The sequence below is a fragment of the Brassica oleracea genome, chromosome C8, assembly GCF_000695525.1.
Source record: "Brassica oleracea var. oleracea cultivar TO1000 chromosome C8, BOL, whole genome shotgun sequence".
NCBI classification, from domain to species: domain Eukaryota; kingdom Viridiplantae; phylum Streptophyta; class Magnoliopsida; order Brassicales; family Brassicaceae; genus Brassica; species Brassica oleracea.
In genome coordinates, this window is record NC_027755.1 from 25857674 (window position 1) to 25871528 (window position 13855).

The 13855-nt window shown below is 26.7% G+C and overlaps 1 long non-coding RNA gene across 1 annotated transcript; it reads right to left on the reverse strand.

Moving 5' to 3' along the window:
• Nucleotides 1-5026: 5026 nt before the first annotated feature.
• On the reverse strand, nt 5027-13284 carry LOC106310798. Its single transcript, XR_001263867.1, has 5 exons — nt 13081-13284; nt 12865-12996; nt 12708-12788; nt 12093-12602; nt 5027-5148 (listed from the first exon to the last, which is right to left on the reverse strand). It is a non-coding gene; the product is annotated as an uncharacterized LOC106310798 (long non-coding RNA).
• Between the last annotated feature and the right edge of the window lie 571 nt (nt 13285-13855).

Here is a 13855-nt window from a genome sequence, read left to right on the forward strand (position 1 = left end):
TAATTTATTACCATATTTTAAAAAACTTACTAAAAATATAAACTAACATTAAATGTAAATGTCCATGTCACAATTTGCTTCAAACCATGTCATCATTGTTAGTATGCCTTGTCATCTTTTATCTTTCAAAATTAATATAGTGATGACACATGGCGAATCACTTCTCAATATAGGTGTTTTCCTGCATCATGTGCAGTAAGAATTTTTTAAATCTAACTTATATTTAAAAATAAAATTTATTAAATATTACTCCATCCGTTTCATTTTACTTGCCTTTCTAGGTTTATGTACACGGATTAAGAAAACATATGATTTTGTATATTTCCAAAACAAAAGCACAATTACCTATACACTTAACCATATTTCAACCAATAGAAAAATAAAGTGTAGAATCTTTTTAATAAATTTTGCATTGAAACTCTAAAACGACACTTATTTTGAAACGAAAATTTTTTCCTACAACGACAATTAAATCGAAACGGAGGGAGTATAGATTTTACTATTTTCTTACTAATATTTAATATAGATTTGATATATATTAAATCAATTTGTATAAAACTAATAAAAATGATATAAAATTGTATAATTATCAAAAATTAAGCCTAAACAATATTTATAAAATTTGTTGATATATAAGAAACTAATTATCTTACGATTAGATATATATTTTTTTTTAAATAGTAGAAATTTTTGAAAGCTTTGGTAATACAAATTGTATAATTATACAAAAGTAATAATATTTCAAAATTTGAAATGTTATATATGAATATATTTATTTTATAGATGATGTATGTTCTATTACTATATTTAAAAAAAGTTTACCAAAAAGAAATATCAATATTAAATGTAATATATGAATTATTACCATATCCTAAAAAGTTTGCCAAAAAATATAAATCAATATTAAATAAAATTATCCATGTCATATTTTTTCGGAAGTCATGCCATCAATTTCAGTAGTCATGTCATATTTGTTTTGTGAAATTGATTGTAGAAATGACTTGTGGCAAAATCATTTCGCGAATATAGTCTAGGGGACTAGGAGTTTTCCTGCGTCATGCGCAGAAATAATAATTTTAACATAACATTTTTTTATTTCAAAAGAAAATTTTGATTTATATTTCAACATTATTAATTTATAATTTAACTTCAATAGTTATAAAAATCATAAATGTATTTTTGTATCTTATTTTTTTTTTGATTTGGTATAATTATTTAAATTTGATTTTATTTAATTTTTAATAAAGATAAAATTAGATTTTATAAAATAATTTTAATTGTATTATTGTCTTTAATGATTATGTATTTTAAATATATGTATATATCTTCCCATCTAATTTTAAATATCTACATATATATATATATATATTTACATATAAATATAAATTCTAATAAATTTGAAACTTTGTTTGTTTTATTTAAACTGAAAAATATTTTTGTTAATTTAAATGATGAAGATGAAAGGATAAATTTATATAATATTAAAATATTTAACTATCAATTTTTTTTTGGATTAGTGTTACTTTATTTAGTTTATTTTTATTAATATGAGATACTTTTTATTAATGTGAGATACGTATATACGTATATATTATTATTTTAATTGTGATATATGAATTATTAATATATTTAATATTTTACCATAAATAAATATTTTTATGGAAAATTGACATTAGTGATGATATATGAGTTATTTTTATTACCATATTTAAAATCCCTGCAAAAAAATTTAAATTTTTATAAGGAAATTTTACATCTCACAATTAATATGATGTCATGTCACTATTTTCATATATATATATATATATATATTTACATATAAATATAAATTCTAATAAATTTGAAACTTTGTTTGTTTTATTTAAACTGAAAAATATTTTTGTTAATTTAAATGATGAAGATGAAAGGATAAATTTATATAATATTAAAATATTTAACTATCAATTTTTTTTTGGATTAGTGTTACTTTATTTAGTTTATTTTTATTAATGTGAGATACGTATATACGTATATATTATTATTTTAATTGTGATATATGAATTATTAATATATTTAATATTTTACCATAAATAAATATTTATATGAAAAATTAACATTAATGATGATATATGAGTTATTTTTATTACCGTACTTAAAATTTCTGCAAAAAAATTTAAATTTTTATAAAGAAATTTTACATTCACAATTAATACGATGCCATGTCACTATTTTCTAAAACCATGTCATCTATTTTAAGTGCCATATCATTTTTGTCAGCGAAAATGTTTGCAGCGACGACATGTATAAATCACTTCGCAAATATAGTGTCAACGTAATAGAATAATAGGAAAAAACGAGAATCAATATCGAGCGGTATTATTTTTCCTATACTGATTTAATACGATTCACACCTATACAATGTGATGCGTCATCAGTTATTTGAATAAATCGCGCTGGGAGATAATTATTTCTGTAAAACCTTTAGTTTGCTAGAAGAGAATCTCAACAAATTTATAATGATATACTGACACGATTTATCTATTTTTTAAACAAATTATGAAATCGAATACCAATTCCAAGTTATACAAAATATCTATATTATTATTTATAAAGTAAATTTGCTGATTTGTGATGCTTCACATATTTTAAGATTTAGTGATATTTTATTTATCCTCAATTATTAATTATCTTGAGAATGAACTAAAATTCTAACGAAAGTATCATTGTTAAATTTATATTATATTTACTTTAGTAATATTAAAAATATTATATATATGATTATATTATATTTGGTTTCGTAATATTAAACCGACTCTATTTTAATATATGTATATATCACATAAGATATAATGAATTATCTATCTTTTAAGATAAATTTCTTATGATAATCAAAATCAATCATTGCGATAATTTTTTAAAAATTAGCAAAGAATTCAAAAATATTTATATTATTATTTGCGAAGTGATTTTTTCGCTCTCACGTTAAAAAATAGAGTATTTAAAGTTTTTATTACCCTTAATAAATAATTAGATTAGATATGTTAATATATAACTACCCATAAATTCAGACCAAATTTCATTAATTTCATTAATGTTATTCACAAATATTTACATCATAATGTTTTTAAAATAAAGATAAGTCCATGTGTAGAGTTTTATGTATATATGAATGTTTTCAAGTTTATTTTACGTAATAAAAATGTTTTATTAAAATAAAAACTTTATTGTATTGAAAATTAATATTTAATTAATTATTAAATATTTCAAAAGCATAAAAATAATTTATTGTAATGATTTTTGAACTGATAATATATCTATTTACAAATTTCTGTAAAATTATTAAGCCTGCAAGTGCGGGTAGAACACTTAGTTTAAAATAATGGATCAATTTATACAGTATTAGAAAAAGGCAAAAAAAAAAAAAATAATGAAATAGATATTTTCCACAATTATTGCCAAAAGGATCAGTAGACAAATTCGGAATATCCTCACACAACTTGATTGAGTTCCTTCACGTCCAGGTTCAATGTATCTCCTTTTTTCTCGGGTCACTTCGGTTTAATCAGTGCCAACGTATCTGTTTTGTTTAGCATTGCTTGGGATTGAAAATAAACTTCAAACAAATTGAAGATTCAGTTCTTCTTTTTTTGTCAGCCCAAGATTGGGAAAATTGTTTGTTTAGACCCAAAAAAACAGGTACATTATTATGCTAATTCCAAAGTGTAATTGTCTCATTAAGCTAATACCTTCCAAATTGCCTATTATACTCCTAAATTAACTTAACTAAAATTTAAAACAAATTAATTTAGTTTATTATATATGTTAAAAATAAAGAAATTAAATAGAAAATGGAAAAATTCCCAAATTATCTAAACCTATTTTTTGTCTAACAATTTTTTTTTTGGGTGCAAATTCCAAAATAGCAATTTTGTTTTTTTGGGTACAAAAATTCGATATTTTTCAAAAATGGTAACAAATATTTCCAAATATTTTCTTAAATTCACATCCCATATTTTCGGAATTGTTCATACTTATCTGTAAAATCTGTATTCTACTATGTGTACAATACAATTAACCCATTTGAAATCTGTTTCTACACGTTTTAGCTTTTGAGTAATTAGTAGATTGTTGGTTCTACATATTTTAGAAATATATGTACAACACAAAGCACATAATGTGTATTCCAAATATTTTTAAATTATTGTTATTTCTTTAGATCTTTTATTCGAACCTTAGTAGATTTAATGAAAAATGTGGATGAATTATTCTAATCATAGTATATCTAATGAAAATTGTGGATTTCATTTTTCATTTTGTAGAATGTACATTGTACAGTCCGTAGAAATCTAAAATTTTTAGAACCAAAAAAGTTCTTCTACATTGGTATATGTATTTACAATGCAGTTCCTTTTTTCTTTAGGTCTGTAAAACCATTTATTTGGTTTATTTTTATAAATAGGAAAACGCATTAAAAGTCAAAAATGATACAAATTTGAGATTAGCATAAAGTAAACAATGTACCTGTTTTTGTGGTACAAAATTTTTTTTCCAAGATTCAATTCAATCCATTGTCCGCAGGAAAGCCCTTTCTTAATCCAAGACCGTCATGACTTAATCGAGTAAGATGAAGATTTTAAAATTATAAAATGTACGCATGGAACTTAATTTCTCGTCGTATCGGAATGGTAAGTGCAAAGGGCTTCACATCAACTAACTATTAAATCTTTCAAAGTCAAGTTTTGTTAGCGGAAGCTACATAATACAAGTAATCTATTGATTCTAAGAATATTTAGGTGACGATGCATTCTTGAATTCATTGAGATTTACAGATCTGAAAGCAATGTTGAAAATACATTTCTCAATGCTTAACAAAAAAATCTTTAAAAAAATATCAATAATCTGTTCACAAGCTCTATATATCAGAAAATCATTAAAACCCTAAAACAATAGAAATAAATATCTTATCAATAATAAACTAGATAATAATATTGACAGTATTTTCTAAATATTTTTTCTACGTCATTTTGTCATCGCTAATAATGTAATCTAAAGAGCTCGATTAAAACGTATAACAAAAAAAAAAACAAATTCACGTCAGTCTTTGCCAGCACATTATCATGATATAATATTTCTTGCACAGATTAGGTCGTTAACCCACAAATTTATGATCTGCATATAAAAGGGACAAATGAGTTGGAAGTTTGCAGATGGTGAATGTAAATTTAATTATTTTCTTATTAATTATTAATACATAGCCTACTTATTTACGTTATTTACTTTCATACAAAACAACCCAATCTTTAATATAATATTTAATATTTTTTCGTTTTATGAAAAATTTATTTTAAAATGAATTTATTTTATAAAATATAAATATCTTTTATAAAAGCATTTACATAAAATTATATATATTTAACATAAGCACAATTTAACATTGATAGAGAAACATATATATTATAGTTTATTTTATTTTCATTTTTATTTTTGATAATAAGTAATATAACTAAAACATCAAATACTTGTCTATAAATTTTATTTTATAATATTTTATATAAGTTACTTTTATAAATTCTTACATGTTATTTGTTATTTGGTAATTTATATATTTTTATTTCTACTTAAGAATTTGTATTTCTAGTTTAGGTATTTAATTTTTTTATTATAAATTTTCTAACATTCAATAAATATAATAATTTAGTAACTTTTTATAAATAAATTTATGTTAATATTGTATAATTTGGTTAAAATCCATTTGATGTGTTGATATGCATTATCAGTTTGATATGCATTTTTTATATCCGCCACTATTCAAAGCCTCTAAATTATACAAATAAATAAATATATTTATTTATCAAGAAAATAAAATAACTAAAATTAAATAGCGAACCTTCAAATAAAAATTTATTAAGTATAAATAATAAAGTATAAAAACTAATATATATATGAATTCATTAAACTAAGTTTGCATAAAAATTTATTAAACAAGTATTAATTATTTTAGTTATATTACTTACTCTAAGAAAATAATAATCTATAATATATATGTTTCTCTATCAATGTAAACTAAAGATTGATCCGCGCAGGTAAAGATTGATCCGCGCACCTGAGCGGATATTGTTTCTTACATTTTTATACATTGATATTTTTTTCATAATTAGTGTTATATATTTTAGATGTGTCGTAATATAACTAATTGTATTCAAAAGACCTAAACAGTATTGGTAGTATGGTTATTCTTGGTACAAATATCTGAACCCGTTTCGAATACATTTGTTATTTAGATATTTTTATGTTCATTTAAATCAGAACTGAAGTCATCCAGATCCATAAAGACCTAACTCAAAACCCACACATAAATTTATAATATTCAAGCGGAACCTAATTTAAAAAAAAAAAAACTTTACCCGAAAAAAACAACCTATACCTAAATGGATAGCCAATGTTAATGCCTAACTGATTTATAAACTAATAAAAATGACTCTTTCTATGTGTTTGGCTAAATTAATTGGAATACAAAAAGTTTTTATTTAGTAAAATAATTATATGGAGTGAAAAGTTAGGTGACAATAAATGTAATATATTTTATTATTTTGAATTAAGTTATTATTTTATTCACAAAATATTTTTTTGAATTATGTTTTTCGCTCTGTAATTTTCCACCGATTGAAACTAAAATAAATAAAAGTCTTAGCAAAAAAACTAAACCGAACGTGTAACCATATACAAAATCTAGTTATTTTACATTTTAGATTATATAATTGACACAAAGTTAATGTTGAAAAAAAAATCTTCACTATTATTATTATTATGGTAATATAATTAATGATATGATATATTGTTAAGTTAATATAATTAATGAAATTGTTAAACTGAGTAAATATGGAAAGACAATTAATGTTATTATATTAATGAAACTACTAAAAAGACACTATACTTTTTTATATTTTTATCAAGGTTTCCAAACAATTCTTATTTATACTGTTATACATATTTCCAAAAAACTCCAAAAAGTATTTCAGTTTTAATAAATAGATGTTATATATGATTTGAGTGAAGCAAAAATAAAAGATGATATTAATATAACATGTATGACTATTTTTTTGTTAACAAAATACATAAAATTTTGGATATTTATAATTTATAATTTTATGTAAATTTTTTTTAATAAAAGATCCTTATATTTTATAAAAATAAATTTGTCGTGAAATAAAATTATTTCATCAAATGAAATATATTAAATATTATTTTTAAACATTTATTTGATTAGTTTAAAAGTGAATAACATGAATTAATAAAGTAGACTATTTAGCAATATTCAATAAAAAATAATTAAATTTACGTTCATTTGTCATTCGCAAATATCTCATCCATTTTCTTATCTTATATGCAGATTACAATTTAATTATTTTTTATGTCAATCTCTTTTATTTGTCTTGCTACTCATTCAAAGCTTATTTGTCCTCCCACTCAATCATAATTTTAATCTGTACACAGATTTCTATTTTCTAATTATTACTTTTTGTTCTGCAATAAATAATATACTGAAAGAGAAAAAATGGTGAATTATCAAAAATACTAGATTTATAGTACCATTTTTCATATTTACACTAACTACTTTTACCTTCACTTTTAATGAAGGGTAAAAGACATTTATAACGCTTAGGTTAACTAATTTAGACTTAGAGTTTAGAGTTGAGAAGGTAGAATTTTTGTAATGTTAAATTTAAGATTCTAATAAATATACAAATAAATATATTTTTTTAAAAAAAAATTGTTTCAAAAGTAATTTTCGATTTTCAAAATTTTTTTTTGAAAAAAATAAAAAAATAATTCGAAAAAAATATATAAAAGTTCAAATTTGAAACAAGTATAATTCGAAAACATAAAAAAAAATATATTTTTTATTTTTTTCTTATTTTTTATTTATTTAAATATTTATTTTATATATAGAAGACAAATGTATAATAGTCTTTTGCCACATAATAATGAATAAGATATTTTTGAAAATATCTCTTTACTGGTGATAAACATGAATAATGGTAATAAAAAAGTGGTAAACATGAAAATTTCCCAAAAAAATGGAACACCTATGTTTCAGGAAATTCATATAAAAAAAATCCACACGAACCCGCGGGTCAAACTCTAGTAGAACATTTATTATCGCGTTTAATAATAATGAAAGTCCTACGTTATACCATATAAAACTCTTTTTTGTCAAAACTTTGATCTACCATTAAAGATCTTTTATTTCTACATCTAATACAATAAAGTAGGTTTTTTCTCCATAGGGGGAAAAATGGCACATGTCAACTTTTTAAACTTTCAATTTGTATTGAACCTTTGCGGTCTTCTTCGTGGGCCTGTTATTTATTTATTTTGGTGTAAAGCCTATTATTTTAAGAAATTACAGTCCCTATTAGCCCGGGCATTTTTTAACTCAACCCGAAGTACCGACCTTAACCCGAACCGGAAAAACCGAAACCGAATCCGAACGGTTTTACAAAAATATCCGAATGAAACTTATAAGCTTACTACTTTGGACTTTGGTTATAACCCGAACCGAACCGAAATCCGAATTAGGATCCGAAGATATCCGAAATTAGTTAAATATGTTAATGTTTTTATATATATTAAGGTGATTTAGATATTTTAGAGTATTCAAAATATTTTTGTAGTTTTTTTTATTTGTTATTTTGAATACTTTTTAGTTAATTTAGATAGTTTAACTAATTTTTAATTAGATTTGTAAATAATTTATATATTTTGAATTTTTTTTTGTCAATTTTCGAAGTTTTTAAAAATATATTTTTGTACGATTTTAAACATTGGTTAAATTTGATCCGAACCGAACCCGATCCGATAATTAGTAAAAACCGAACGGTACTTATGATCATAACACCAAAAACCCGAAAACCCGAATCACCCGGACCGAAACCGAACGGACCACCGAACGCCCATGCCTAGTCCCTATACACGGATAACTTGCATATTTGCATAGATGGAACTTTGACTTTTCAGATGATGTGTTTTTTTTATGTCTATTTTGTCCCTATACCTCTTACATTGCATCCTAAGGTCTAATACATTTGCAAACCCCTATATTCTATTATCACGCGTGAAGAGAGAGAAAGACTACCATAACCACTACAATCAATACACTTTTCTTTTAGAAATAAACCATTTCATCTCTCTCAATCTCTTTGGTTTCTCCATCGTAACAATCTCTCATCTCTCTCAATCTCTTTGGTTTCACATTTTTGTACTTTCTCTCGCTTTCTCTCTCTCTTTTATCTAAAATCAAACTCTCTATGTCTCCACACTTTATTGGACAATCCGCTTCACACACACCATCACCTACACCAATGTCTTCTCCGGCGACTCTCCTCATCACTAACCAACGAGCCACTCAACCCCAACTACCAATCAAGCCTTCCAAACATTCTTATCCCGAACTCACCATGATGGCTTCTCTCAACGCCACACATGGATGGAACTCATATATTGGATCTCATTTGCTAGACCTGATCACTTCTAGCTTCACTCATTCATCTCTATCTTTCTCTGTCGTGGACGTCTCTACCTCAAGCTACCTCTTCTCCGCCACAAATCGTCGAGTCTGTCTCGAATCACCGGACCATCTTTGATATATGGCGTTTTAGACATCTTGTATATATGCTTTCCAATTGGTTTCATGTCTTTATCGAGTCTTCCTAGTCTTTTCCGAGGCATTACAGGTTTGGAGTTGCACCAAATGGGAGATGGACCAGTTGGAGCAAAAGAGGTAGACAAGAGTGCAATTTGGTGATTTTCACACAGAACAGTCTTGATGGATGTTCCCGATCGTGCGGAACACCCCGAGTGCCTGTTCCAGCGGCAGAGATTTTTAAGGAAACTACTGCTTATTTCGGGATTTGCCCTAATCTCCCTATTTTCTCTCCCAGTCGCATGTGGCTTCCATATATCTTATTTTTCTGTTTCTCATTATTATTCTAAGCTGCTTTTGAGACAAGGAACCATACTTGACTTTTGGAGATCTGTGATTTGCTACTTTGTAAAGGGAGAAGGCTCCATCTCTCTCACCATAGAGAAGATTACCATGAACCCTTTTTTTTATCTCTTTTATTAAAATGCAATATTATTCAGAATTGATCTCTGTGTTTTCTCTTGTTATGACTGAGTAGTCGATCGTGTTAGCCTAGGGTGTTAGGGTGCTAGATTGCGAGCTGAACATAAATAAGCATCCATTGATTGTCTTCATTTATAACTATTCTTAATGCTTGCATTAAACTGGCCGCTTAATGTTAGATCTTAGGCTGAATCTATTCGTTAACCATGTAATAGGTTGCTAGACTTGTCATGAATGAGCATTACATCCCCAATCAGCGAAAGTAGATATTAGGGTGTCTTGTGAACAGATCGGACCAGTTCTTAATGTTTATCATCGTATCTCAGTCCAAACGAGAGTTTATGTATTGAGATCGATGGATAAAAGGAGAAGCACCATGACAGTGGGCTGATCTTCCTTTGCTACACGAGTTCTAGACTCGAACTGAAAGAACTTAAATAGTTGTTTGGCTCGCATCCTTTGTAACCCGTCCAATCACTCTAGGCTAGCTCGCTTATCATCTTTGAAAAAAATCCTTTTGTTTAGATGTTACTTGCTTTCTAAGCTTCTATCAATTTTAAAACCCATTCATTGTTTTAGCTTAATATTAATCCCATAGAGATAAAGTGTAAACTGGTCTTCTGGAATTGAATCTCAAATACTACATCTACACTGTTAGCTTGCAATAGATAAAGACACAATTTTAGTGTATCAAGTTTTGGCGCCGTTGCGACGGGGACCAACTTTTCACTTTTATTTTTCGGTTATATATTTAGTCTAAGACCACTAATTTGCTCTATCCTTTTTGTTGCAGCTAATGTTCCTGGTGCATGACCAGTAGACATACTCGAAGAAACACACAAGGAGAATTAGTTACGCTTACCAACCAGAAGATAGCAAGGTTAGAAAGACAGAACAAACAACAGCCAAGGCCGATCAACACCACCATGGGTGATCACAGCCATCAGGATGATCTCGCTGCAGCAATGCAACTGATGCAACAGCAGATGCAGCAGTTGCAGCATACCATTCAAGCACAAGAACAAGCTTCTGAACAGGCTGCGCTACAGTAGGAACAAGCTGCTCCAATCGGGCAGAGAAACCTCCCGCGTAACTTCCCTACTACGCGCTATGCCATTACTCCTCCACCCTGCCTTAAGACAGGACTCTGAGATCAAGCCTGCTTTGATCGCTCTGGTGCAGAAGAAATTTCTTCTGTTCAATGGTCTCCCAGCAGAGATCCCAATGGAGCATGTTGAAAGCTCAAATTATATTTTTAGATGACATATTTTTTATCTAGACACTTGCATTTGCTTACACACCATATGCGTGTGTGTTAACGCTCAAATAATGTTTTCTCAACTTTTGGAAAAATTCATGTCATGGTCGAAGAACCAATTTTTTTTTCTCATGTTCAATAGTTTACTAAAAGCAACATACTTTGATATTTCGTTGAGGTCATTTAAAATAGAGAAAAAGACAAAAATAGCACTAAATCAAGTTTTTGTTCCCAAACTAGCACTCAAAGTCAAAAATCACAAAAATAGCACTTAATGTTTTATCAAAAGTCACAAATTTAGGGTTTAGAGTTAAAGGGTGGGGTTTAGGGTTTAGGGTTTAGGGTTTAGGGTTTAGAGTTTAGGGTTTAGGGTTTAGAGTTGAGAAATGAGGTTTTGGGGATAAGATTTCAAATTTTGAAAAATAAAAAAATTAAAATTTTCAAAAGATAAAATGCTATTTTGGTCATTTTAGTTTTTGAGTGTTATTTTTGTGATATAAACTTAGAAATGTGCTATTTTGGAGATTTGCCCTTTAAAATAACAGTATTTCTAATTTTTCAATACTCATTTAAGCGAGTAGTACTAAACATGTCAATCACACATCAATCAAACACACTGCAATCAATCTCCAGTTTTTTTTACCTAACTACCATACTCAGTTCCAATCAATCACCAAGTTGAGTTCGCATCCTAACTACTAGAATGTTAATAGTTTAAGATGTACATACTTGGAAACGTGTTGCAGAATGTTTCATGTCCCATGGTCTTCACATGAATAAAGCTTTGTATCTAAAGATGAAACTGCACGGCATGCACTTCAATTGTATACATTAATACTACAACTCAATAAAATATACAACAATCTAGATTTTTACTCTATAGTCCAGGACAAGTACTAATTTGCTATAAACGTGGAATGCTGGAGAAGAAAAGATTTACTCAATAAAATAGACAAGTGAATAGTCCAAGACTTATCTCTGTATTGTATGGATATTGTAGGACTTTGCCTTATGTCTCTTATAATCATACAACAGTCAATTTTGTCCCGTAAAATAAAGATAAAAGTTCATGTAATAGATTCTACAAATCTTAAATTTGATTGTAGAAGTCATTGTATGCGTTGAAATGAGCCATGTCATTGTTTTAAAAACTTATCTTTTCTCAGGTTGTAGTGTTTTTATAATTGTTAGTTACGGTCAAATGAATCCGTCACTGTCTTTAGAATGTCACTGCACGACCTGCACATGAATCGTAAACATTAATAAGACAACAGCATAAATTAAACGGTGCTTAATTGTCCAATGTATTTTTTTCAGATCACAACAGCATTTTAAAAATTGTACCTTCTCTGATGCTTTTATAGTCGATGTTTAGATACTAATTAATAAAATAAGGTCTTCATCTGTCCGACCTTTGTCCTGCATCTGAAAAGTACAAACATATGAAAAGAATCAAAAAGGTTGCAATCTATTATGTAAGGATCTCTATATCTATACTTACTTTTCTGTAGTCGGATTATTCTAAAAGCCTTCATTATTTGGATTTAACTCGAGCTTTGAATGAATCTGGACAAGTCGGTGATTTCGTATTGTTGTATTTTTGATCTATTTTGTTAATTCGATCTGGTATGTTCTTGCAAGTCAAAAGTTAAAGCGATTAAGAGCTTGAAATAAAAAATTAAGAAACTAGGAATCTTTAGACAATACAAAAACTTACAGATCTAGAAGTGGATGCATGTTTGAAAGATCGAGATATTGAATGATTAGCTCCTTTAACTTCTCCATCGATCTCTATCCTCTTTTTTTTTCTTTCTTCGACCGGAAAAGATGTTGATTTGATGAACATTTCCAGATTCATTGCTTTGGAGAGACCGAGACTTCTCCGTCGGTTAGTTTTTGGTTTTAAGACAATACTTTCTGATTTTTTTCCTTGTGAAAATCCCTAATCTATTTCTTGATTCCGACCACAAATTTAAAAAAAATTATTGAATACATTATAACAATTTTCAGACCAGCCAACATATTCAATGTTATAAATTCGAAAATAAATCAGAACCCATATTCAATGTTATAAATGATCATAAAACTATGCTCATTCTAATTTAATTGAGTTCATATACCATATCATTAATTGTTACTATTTATATAATTATAAAGCTGATCCTTTACAATATAAAATAAATCATCTTAGTTACTGGACCAATCAGAGATAATCATTATATTTAGTTTTAAATATTCTATAAATAATACTTATAAACCCTATTTTATAGTAACTTTTAACCGAAAAAACTAACTCCCAAAATCAAACCGGAACTAATACCAAACGTCCACTTCTAAAAATATGATCGAGAACATCCATAATAATTAACAAGTTTGTCAAAAATAATATATGTCTGCATCTAACTATTTTAATACAATTATTAAAACATCTTGTTAATCATTTAAAAAAATATTATATAAAAAAACACAAATATAAAATTTAAATTTTTTAA